The sequence below is a fragment of the Periplaneta americana genome, chromosome 5 (assembly GCF_040183065.1).
Source record: "Periplaneta americana isolate PAMFEO1 chromosome 5, P.americana_PAMFEO1_priV1, whole genome shotgun sequence".
Taxonomy (NCBI): Eukaryota; Metazoa; Arthropoda; class Insecta; order Blattodea; family Blattidae; genus Periplaneta; species Periplaneta americana.
Genome location: NC_091121.1, coordinates 105,057,787 through 105,068,099, shown reverse-complemented (window position 1 = coordinate 105,068,099; position 10,313 = coordinate 105,057,787).

The window sequence follows — 10,313 nt, the reverse complement described above, 5'->3', positions numbered from 1 at the left end:
TACAGACTGTACATCAGTGGCGACTCGTGATATGTTTTTTAAGTAGAATATGAGATTGACGACTGATGAACAAGACAGAAACTAATAATAATAATAATAATAATAATAATAATAATAATAATAATAATAATAATAATAATAATATTAGTAATAATAACAGTAATAACAATATTTATATTAGTAATAATAATAATAATAATAATAATAATAATAATAATAATAATAATAGAGCATGCAAAATCAATACAAGTAGGCCTATGTTATTCTTTGACTCACCATTCTGGAACTGGCAATTTATTTGCAGTGAAGTTCGATTCTCCTCCCCTTTTTAGTTGCGAAGATATCTCCTAAGCATTGTACTGTCCGATATTTACCGATGTTCCGTCGTACGTTTGCGCAATTAATTTATTCCTACAGTTAAATTCTTCTATGATCAAATACAACTTCAGATATTCTCTCGGCTTCCTGTCATCTGAAAGTCCTGTTAATTGTTGTACAATTTATTATAGCTTATTTTATTTATTTTTATGTAATTTTGTTTTGTTTTTTAATTTTATTTTTTATATTGTATAATTTTAAATTATTTATTATTTCGTTTATTCTGTTCTTTTAAAATGACAAGTGAACAGTACTTAAGAAGGATATAAGGATACTTGAAAATTCTTATTGTAGTCTATGACAGGGTCTCCATCACCCAGAAAGAAGGGTCGTAGTACAGATTAGGATATATGATCACATCCTCAAACGCGGTTAAATTCAAGCCATATCAAAAGACGTTACATAGTATATACCTCTGTCTCCGCACAATCCCCTGTCCGCTAACTTCACTGCTAGAAAGAACCGTTTGCTGTAAGACATTTGGATGGTTCCTCAGAAATTATTTCTGAGCTGTGCAGTGGCGACAACTCACGACAGAAAGTGGAAACTTAAAATAAATTTTTATACGCCGGGACGCATTGAAAATCAGAATCTGTAACTAAAATGGTTTCTATCCTCAGAGGCACGAAATTAAACTGTAGGATCATCCTCATATCCTTCATGCAGGAATCGCCACTGCTGTACATCTCGATCTACTAAACATGATGTGTAGTCATATTTTGTTTTTGTTTTTGTTTTCTATTTTTGTTTTTAATTCCTGAAACATCATGTTTTTAGGATTGATAGTAGTTTAATATTTACTGTTCGAGTAAATGTGAACATCATTGCCAATGAGCTTCCGTCCAACATATGTTAACACCACCACAATAGAGAGGCAACAGAGTACCCTGATTTGTAAATAAGGTTATCTCAACAGTTGTAATGTCGTGGCGGACAGAAATAAATAATGACGGTCTACTATAATTTCCAAAAACATTAGACTCACAGATAACATTTTTTTCTAGGAAAACCATAAAAGTTACTGAAAATTTTATGATACTTTTTTGTTCAATAATTTATGCTTATCATCAGTATTTTTTTAGCAGTTCATATCATTTACATTCTGTATATTACGATCTTTGTTAAATTTTACAGTTGATTTTCAATTCCGTATGTTCAATCGCTTGCCATATTGCTTGCTTAGTTAAAAATAGGTTGTTATAAATTATGGCTTTGAGTATTCTCCAATGGCGTGACATTCCTACCGAGTTTAATTAAAAGCAACCATCATTTTAAAAGTTGTTAGTGGGGAGAGAATGGAGAAAAGTAGTCTATGATATTAATTCGTGCTCACAATTCTTCTAACTGAACTTGAGTAGATCATTAATTGAATCACTTGTTGCGTGTATTGTTGTGCATCTGCTTGGCTGTGGTTTGCTGTTTATCACGCACGATCAGGATTTGTGTTATTTTAAGGCGCAATCACAAAAGGCGCCTCACTTCTTGTCCGTAGCGTAACCACTCTAATGAATCCGTGCCTACGGTCATCAATTTGTCGGCATGGGGTAACACACAAGTTCAGCAGCTCACTCTTTATGTTTCTTTAACACATGACTTTAAATACATGGAAAACTACTTCGGAATAAAAAGTGAAAGCGGCCATGATTTATAGAGGAGAAACTGTACTGGTACTTAACACTGAAAGTTTTAATAATGGTGAAATTTAACAACGAGTACAGGTTTTATGTGTGCTGGGCTGCTTCAGTCGGTTGCCTTTATGAAATAAGGCGGAGAAAAACTTACATGTGCTATTGGAAGGTGTGCTCCTAGTTACAGAATGCAGTAATGAGTGCATTTACGAAATTAATCTGTAAAATGCTCGATGGGCCACAAAACATATACAGAATAGAACGTGATTACAAATAACGAGCTCAGTTTTAAAGCGAGTCTTAGCGGAAAGTGAGTTGTAATGAGATAATCGGATATGAAATTGAGCTATTACGCTTTCTCATGCCTTTTTCGGTTCAAATATATCAAATAATTGACAGTAATTTGTGGTCTGTGGTCTCTTAGACCGCACAAAAATAATTGTCAATGTAATATAAAGACGTAACTTATATTTTATAATTTCTCATTGTATTCCACCTATAAAACTCTTCTCGTATTAACCAATGCTTTCTGAATTTTAAAGGTGAAAATGCTTTTGTGCGAGATCGTGCGTATTTGCTTGTTTTCCGCACAGAACCAATACGCGGTAAGTGTGAAATACCACATTCAGTATTCCCAACGTAACACACATAACAATTTCCCTCTTCTTACCGCTTAAGCGCGACATTCATTTTACTGCTTTAGGCTTTTAACATATTATTTTTAGAGACGTTTAACATAGTAATAATTATAAATTGGAAACTTACCACTGCAATTTCACCTAAATTGCAATGTTAATTATTGTTTTTAAATATTTGCAAAAATTAAGTAAAGTCTACTACTCCACGAAACTTATTGCATTCCTGATACAAGTAACATTAAGGAAGCCGTGAAAAAATCAACAAGATTCCAGATGCCGATGTTATTACTGCAATATGTTATATAAATAATATTGTTAAAATATTGAAATGAAAAATAAATCATTACATAACCTTACCGTTTGTTTTAAGTTCGCATTTATAGACTGAGGGGGGAAAAAAAGACAGACGTATATCACGGCCTGCTGGAGTATAGTAAACACAGAAAACATTTTATAGCAACAATGTTGAAGAAAAATATTTTGGTTTTCCGAAGTTGCCGTCATTAAACAGAAACCAACATGGAGATTTCATTGCAACTAATTAGAAATTCGTATTTCAGGTATGTAATAAACAATCTTCTCACAAAATAATGTACGATACACGAGCGGTATGTTTGTTTTCATGTTCTCGGAAATTAAAAAAGCTCAACTACGTTTCGCTTTTTCAATATTTTCCTCGACCATGAAAATGTCAACATACCGCTCTTGTAACGTATATTACTATTTAAATAGGCCTACAAAATGCGACAGTTGTTTTAACATACGATTTTCTAAATGCTTTCAGTATTACTACGTACTTAATTTAGGTTTTAATTCTATAATCAATAACTATAACAGCGGGAGAGATCATCATGCATGCCTTGGCCCTCTATGTTGTCTCGTCACGGATCACAGGCCTGCAAAATTGAATTTTTGTCTTGCGGTTCAGGGTTGAATAAGTCTCTAAACCTAATTTTGGTGTGCTGAATTAAAATCGTTTTACTATTTTTTCGTATCACTTGCGGTTTTTGCCACGCGAGAAAAAGTATTTAATTTTTTTGCAATTATTTATAATTTTTAACCTCTTAAGTCCTGAGACATTTGTTGTTTTATTTTTAAAGTCCAATATAATTCTACACTTGAGGTAAAATTCTGACAAAATTCTGCAGGTACAGTTAGGGCACAAATTCAAGTACATTATACTTATCTTCGGGTCTCTGCACATAAGTTACATCTTATATCACAATCATGTATGAAGTATAGTATAGTATACTAAACTCTCAGGACTCAGAAGGATAAGTAGAACCTACACTAAAATGAGTGGAACATTGAAAACATGATAAAATCTCAATTGTACGGATCATCATCATCATCAGTAGCTCTACAACTCATTGCTGAGTCTTGGCTTCCTCAAGGACTCGTCTCCAACCATCGCGATCCAAAGCTACCAATTGTACGGATACAACAGTGTAAAATAAATACAAAATTTGAAACACATCTTTGGAAAACTATTTTCTCATACGTTTCGTTGAGTTAGCAAGCATTTGTGGTTCTGATAAGGGTTAATTCTTATTAAACACCAACAGTAGTCAACTATCGTGGAGATGTCCCTTCGACTCTGGTCTAGATGAACGAATCTTGTCGTGCCATTGCTTATATTTTCTCCGCAAGTTTTAAGTTATGTGGAGCAAAATTTTTCTTCTGATCTCCTAATTTCATTTTAAAATAGGGCATATATAAACTTCTGATCAATGGGGTAAAATTTTTTCTGGTACTTTATTACACAACACTCACATAATGTAACAAAAATTGAAGGGCTCCCTGCAAAAGGGAGGTAGCTCCACTTTTACAAAGTTGTGGAAAACGTTCTAAAAAAATTCAGATTTTAACTGACAACCAAACATTCTCGTGGGGGCAGATAAAAAAGTTATTTTTTTATTTCACTATGTTAATAATGTCAAAACAAGTGTTTATACAAATTTTTGCCACTCGAGCGCAATTACGAGGGCAGTAAAAAATAAAGTTCTCTGGGGGCGTTTACAGAAAGCAAACACAATTTCAATGGAAAAATTTATTGGAACAGATGCAACAACTGTTGACCTATTTTTCAACATATTCTTCACCGGAATTGAGACATTTGTCATACCGTGAGATCAACAGAGGTGTGTCACACACTGGTTGCATCCCAGGCGGCAGACATCTACGACACAGGAATACAAAAGTTGATCCCATGGTATGACGAATGTCTCAATTCCGGTGGGGAATATGTTGAAAAATAGCTAAAAAATAATAGCTGTATCTGTTTCACTAAATATTTCCATTAAATTGTGTTTTCTTTCTATGAAGGTCCCCAGGGAAACATTTTTTTACGTCCTTCGTAATTTGACCAAAATTTGTGTAAGCATTTGTTTTGACATTACTAACATAGTGGAAGAAAAAAAAACTTTCTTATCTGTTTCCATGAGAATGTACTCTTGTGAACTTCTTTTCTTCTTCAGAGTGTCCTAGGTATCTGAGCGATCAATTTTATCACTCACTCATTTATTACAATCAGCAACTTAGAGATGTAAAATATAAACAAACTATGTAGACACACAGAGTGAACCTAAATAGTGTTATTAATTTCAGGGGGTTACTCTTTGAGATATAAAAGGTAAAAGGTAAAGGTATCCCCGTAACATGCCACGAAGGCACTTGGGGGGCATGGAGGTAGAGCCCCATGCTTTCCATGACCTCACCACTAGAATGAGGTGGTGTTTCAAACAAAAAAGTTTAATATAATTTTGCTCGTTTTTGCTTTCTTTTCAAGATAAAAATTATTTTATATGAAACATTACATAGCGTGTTTTGAGAAAGCCATTGATTTAATTCCCAATATGTTGTCAGTTTAAGAGAGCAGTGTATTTGAATGATTGAAAGAATTTTGGTTTTATTCTTTAAATGTTAAGAAATTTGATGCGAACAAATGTAACATTGTAAAATTTCTTTGCAAAATGAGAAGTAACGTTTGTTCGGCTTAAATTTCTACACATTTAAAGGACAGAACCAAAATTATTTCAATCACTCATTATCATAATAGACTGCTCTCTTAAATTGGCTGAGCATATTGGAAATTAAATTAATGGCTTTCCCAGAACACGCTATAAAATATTTAATACATATAAAAATTTTTATCTCGAAAAGGAAGTAAAAACGAGCAAAATTGTTTTAAACTTTTTTGTTTGAAATATATAAATAATAATAATAATAATAATAATAATAATAATAATAATAATAATAATAATAATAATAATAACCCCTGAAATTATTAACATTACTTACGGTTCACTCTGTATGTAGCTCCAGAATCTTCCTCATTTTTACAACGAAACGATTGGGAGCCCAGTTTCAATTCCACTGTAACTTACTACCAAATGCACGGAATCACACCGTTCTTGCACTAAAAGATCGGGCATATTTTTTAATGTATGAAACAAGCAAAACATTAATTTGACCAAAAAGTGGTGCCACCCCCTTTTTGCAGGGAGCCCTTCAATTGTTCGGATTGCTTATACAGCCTCTTCTAGATGCACCATTCCAACTTGCCATTTTTTCCACATACAAAATTCACAACACAATACACGTTAGAAGCACAACCAGTGACATGAGAGTTAAGCAATTCTAAAAATTAGTGAGAGAGAGAGATAGCTTTCTGCTGTTATATTAGAGAAAACATGTATATTGCCTCTGCTGTGTCTTTATTGCTTAAGAAATGGGAATCTGATGATTGGAAATGGATGTAAGATAGAGTAGCGAGAAGAACCTACCCTCAATTGAAAATATGATCTGAAAATAGAGATAGACAGTGGTAAAACATGATATTGATGTCGAATGATTTGACATGTTTACACAATTTGATACAGACTACCATACTACAAGTCGGACCCACAGCGATTCTAATGCTGTATTAGAATGGCGAACTGTAAACTACAGAATTGTTCATAATTTTTATGTGATACACAAAAACTAGCAATATTTTCAAAATCAGGCCATTCAATTTGACCTTTATGATGTAAAATATTCAGTGCCGCCAAATCGCCGCAGGCCAGATTTTCGCAGACTGGACAGGTTAAAACTAAAAAATAGTCTATCATGAATCATTTGGAAAGTAATGGTGATATAATAGAATAATCATCTTTAATATTTATGAATAAGACTTCTTGGCTATTCGTATCAAACTCCAGCGACAATTTTGACCCATCGCATCATTGAGATTCGAAATATGGCGATCGTATGTCAGCATGATGCAATGTCACTATAATACAGAACAGGGATACAAGTAATTCCTCTAAGTGCTAAAACTGTAATCTGCACTTCACCTTCGGGAATTAAATCCAGGTACATTGGACAGTAGTCGAAACTAATACCACTTGACACACGAAATAAAGATAATTAAAATATGATACTTACATTATATTAAATATAATAATATTTTCAAAGTATTAAAATAAAGGAAGATAAGTAAGTGAACTTAATCTTAGCAGAAGAGGTTCCTTTTGATTACTTTCTTTTCTCAGAGAAAAGTGGCAGTGACATTTGCGTCACATTAATAAGTTACGTGCAACCATTTCAAACTATAATAAAGGGAAGATTACACATACTGAGTCACACTTGAGACTAGTTAATTTTTTTTCTTCGAGATGGAATCAACTTACTTTTTACAAGATTCGAGTGGGATATTGTTATTGAGACAGTGTGTATCAGTTTTCAACCTGTAGGCGTCAATCCCTTGAGTTTAGGAAGCTTAATTTATATATTTCATTAGTCGTACTCACGTCGAGACATATGGACGAGAACTGTTCGGTAAATTTTGTCTGCAGGTCTCTCATTGAGGGACAGGTTGCTTTTACTTGTCCTAAATCTAAGACAACGGAAATATCCTTTTGGTGCAGTTTAAAGCCGAGGATTTGTGATGTAACGATAGCTTTGTTTCAGCATGGTTCAGAATCGATTCTGAATTGCCTGCTCATGCGCAGTAGCTCAATGTGTGTTGCAACAACACTTTAACTGATTACAACCGGTTCTGAATTCCTAGCGTCCTTCTCCTTTGGAACTCATCCGGAAAGAGTGAAATTGGTTATCGATTAAGAGCAGGAACTGGGAATTCTGTACTGCGCACGCATGCACAGATGGTTTAATTTGAGGTTAAGATTGAAACTCTTCGAGACTGGGCAGGTTAAAAAAAAAAAATTGTCTATCATGAGTGATTCGGAAAGTAATGGTGATATATTTTATAAACAGTTCAAGAAACGTTCCAACAACATAAAATCCCGAGCTAGTTCTGAGAACGTACTCAACAGACGTCGAAAGGTATGTTGATATTAGTTCGTAACGCGTTCTGAATTGCTCGTGGCAGAGCCTTCTTGCCCTTCTTCAGTTGCAAGCCGGAGCCATACGTCGGCAACACTGTAATTAACTGTCAAGCTGAGGCCTACGATACAGAACACGTGTTTGTGCTAATCCTGATTTTCAATGTAAATTAATGTTACAATATAAAGTGTGTGTCGATGGAATTATGTTCGCGGTCGTACCAAACGTTAATTGTTGATGTATTATAAACTAAGTGCGTATTAGGGATAAAAAACAAAACAATAAATGAAAATATAAATGCAGTCTTTGGCAATTTTTACGGTTATTAATAATGACAAAGTGATTGCCAATTCTCCTACTGTAAATATTAAATATTGTATTATCGCCGCGGCCTCATACTTAACATGCCGGCATCATACAATAACATGCGGTGTATTTTTAAAACATAATTTTGCCGACCGATTGTTGCTCTGTAGGTTTCACTCTAAGCGTCACGTTGTCACGGCTACTTCCTCGATAAGAATAAGCACTAGTTTGTTATATTGTTAAATGGCTATTATTATTATTATTATTATTATTATTATTATTATTATTATTATTATTATTATTATTATTGTTTCATATACAAGTACGTCGACATTCTTAGCTCGTAATAATAACTATTTAATAATAATTTTTAATCACGTACCTTAATGTTCGTCCTCAGCGTAAGACATGGCAACCTCGGTTTTAGTGCACGTGGATTAGACAAGTAGGTGTCATTTTATAATGGAAGCAGCTTATTGGTTGCAACATTGAAATTGAGACGAATGATTGGAGCGGCGACACCAGAAATTGAAAACAATAATACAATTAAATTTCAAAGACCTGCCGAATGTTACGCATGAGTCCGCGGCGATAATATAAACTACAATAGTCTTACTTGTGGTTTATGGTGTATCATAATTCTAGCCAAATTGTTGGGTCTCGCCTGCTATATCAATAAAGTTACGCCGTTGATTTTCAAGTTCATTGTAAACAGCTGTTTGTGATCTTATAAATGTTGCAGTTTTGTTGAAGATTCGAAATGCATGCTATACGTCAGAACTACCTATAATTTGTAGATGCATACACTCACTCTGTTGGTTTTCAAGATTTGTTTATTAATATTATTCCTTTTGTAATAAATTAGTTATAAACATGTTTCTGTTCACTTCGTATTTACAGGATTTAAAGTTCACTGAGTTTACGCTAATTGGCACATACTTAATAGATAATGATGTGTTTTGTTATATATTATGTTGAAGGTACGTTTCTTCATTTTTTCATAGATCTTTATACTTGGCCTAACTATATTTACATCCTCATACTTTGTTATAATTATGTCAGTTTCCTCTGTTTACATTTTTATTTTATTTGCATAATTTACATTCTTAGCTTGTTTTCTGTAATTATATTTATTTAAAATTACATTGTAAAAAGTTTATAACAAATAATTTAGGATAACAGTATTCATATGGTGACTGGACAGGTTCAAACTAAAACTGGTTTTCTGGGGATATTAATAGAAAAGCATGATAGATAATCGCATAAGATAATATTAAAATTAGACCTTTCACGTTACATGTGGAACACAATAAAGTTGCAAAATATTGCCAATTTGCTAGCTACAGATTTGTTAATTGAATGGAACTTCAGAGTACGCGTAGGAACTTACGTCTTCATTGCAGTGTTGATTTTATTATATTCGGTGCAAGGAATATCTTTTTTATTTATTTACCTTTGTACTATCAATAAATTGTAATTATTTTAAGTGGCAGTCTTTGTATGTAAGTAGCCTACTTACGCCGTATTCTGAAGTACAGCTAATTGATTGCAATAAAACTTTATTTTCGAATTCGTAATAATTTACATCACTACTCTGCATCTTGATCTTACATTTGTGCAAAAAAAAAAAAAATACACGTTACGTACAATGAAAACAATGAGCAAGCATAATTATATCAATATCACTTCAGAATCTCCCGCCTCCACTCAGCGTTGCCAAACCTACTCATGCTCCGGCTTGTAAAGGAAGAAGGCTCTGCTTGTAACGGAAGAAGGCTCTGCTTGTGGGTATAAACCTGATAAATTACCCAACAGCAATACAAACTCAGAGAATGATGATTCTCCGTGGAACAAATAGAAACATGACTGATTCCTATCCTCTATTTTTCACTTTTCTTCTCACATTTGAATGGGTCAACTTCGTATTCCTGCTCATCTGCATGAACAATTTTAAGCTGTTGCCTTTTCTGCTACTTTACGCTCTCTCCAAATAACCTTTTATAAGTTTTACTGCTCCGAATACAGGTCTAACAGC